The 1,557-nt window shown below is 42.6% G+C and overlaps 1 pseudogene; it reads right to left on the bottom strand.

The window, feature by feature from the left end:
• Positions 1-356: 356 nt before the first annotated feature.
• LOC116558622 lies at positions 357-1,034 on the bottom strand (annotated as a pseudogene).
• Positions 1,035-1,557: the final 523 nt, after the last annotated feature.

The raw sequence follows: 1,557 nt of genomic DNA, 5'->3' as shown, positions 1-1,557 counted from the left end.
CATAGGGCTGCAAATATATATATATTTCTTGAGATAGGGTCTCACCCTGTCACCCAGAGTGGAGTGGAGTGGTGCCATCACAGCTCACTGCAGCCTTGGCCTCCTGGGCTCAAGCAATCCTCCTGCCTCAGCCTACCAAGTAGCTGGGATTACAGATGTGTGCCACCACACACAGCTAATTTTTGTATATTTTTGTAGAGATGGGGGTTTGCCATGTTGCTCAGGCTGATCTCAAACTCCTGGGATCAAGTAATACTGCGGCCTTGGCCTGCCAAAGTGCTGGGATTACAGGCATGGACCACTGCACACAATTTAGAGCTACAAAACATGTATATATATATATATATAGATTTCCCCCAAATCAATAGGTCTTTTATTGCATTATTTAAAATGTCACAAGTAGGTCTTAGAAATCATCCGGCATCTTGTTTCTATAGCTGGACAACTCTTACATCTTATTCACCAGCCTGCTGAACAGTTCCTTTTTCAGGGACATAAATACCATCCCCAAATTTCCAGATATCCTTGTTTTTAACTGTTATGGCTTGCTGAATCAAAGCCGCTGAATTTGAAACAAGCTCAATGTCATTTCCTTCAAGGATTAATTCATCTTTCTGGGCTTGAGATACTGAACAAGCAACACCTGGTCTCGTTTGAACCCTGTGGATGTATTTTTCACTCAGGAAATTTCGGATTTCAGCGAGAGACCCATTCTCCTGGATAGCAGCGTTGATGGGGAAGTGAGTACACACAGACCTCATCCTGTGACGGAAGCCCAGTGTAACACCCTTGATCATGTTCTGTACTCGACGACAAATAGTCCGAACGGTAGCCAGTTCCTTTCTGTTACCCCACCATTTGTCAACCCAGAGCCTCATTTTTTTCTTTCTAAGAAGACTGAGTTCTACATTGATGTGATTGAAGTCCCTTCTCAAGGTTCCTCTGGGGCCCTTCACAATAACTGTGCGTCCCTTCAGAGTAACGTCGACATTTTCTAGAACATCAACCGTCTGATTGTTGAGAATGGTCTTCATTCTCGCAGTAGATGTGGCAAAGAAGCAGAGCTACAAAATATTAACGTGATGGGGAAAATCACATTTGAAAGCAATCTTCATTATAGTGATATCTCTGGATTTACCATTTATGTGTGGACTAATTTCCAAGATATAGACGGTGCAGCTGAATAGACTGTCTCTAGTACAGTGGTGGGTTTGTAGTAAGTGTTCCTTAAATGATTGTGAAGTCATCTTCATTATTCTGTTTTTTTTCTTTTTTTGAGACAGGATCTCACTTTGTCACCCAAGCTGGAGTGCAGTGGCACAATCATGGCTTATTGTAGACTCAAACTCCTGGGCTAAAGCAGTCTTCCTGTCTTGGCTTCCCAAATTGCCAGTGTTAAAGGCATGAGCCGTCACACCCAGCCTGCCTTCATTATTATTGTCATCATACTCATCATCAAAATTATCATCACGTTAATCCCCGCCAGTCAGGAATTCAGAATAGAGAAGAAAGTTACCACATAGAACCAGCACACAGTGAGACATAAGGAAAACCCAT

This window comes from Sapajus apella, unplaced genomic scaffold (assembly GCF_009761245.1).
Source record: "Sapajus apella isolate SASKATOON/1434 unplaced genomic scaffold, GSC_monkey_1.0 scaffold22, whole genome shotgun sequence".
Taxonomy (NCBI): Eukaryota; Metazoa; Chordata; class Mammalia; order Primates; family Cebidae; genus Sapajus; species Sapajus apella.
Note: the sequence above shows the minus strand (reverse complement) of the source record. Positions and strands in the feature narration are given on the sequence as shown.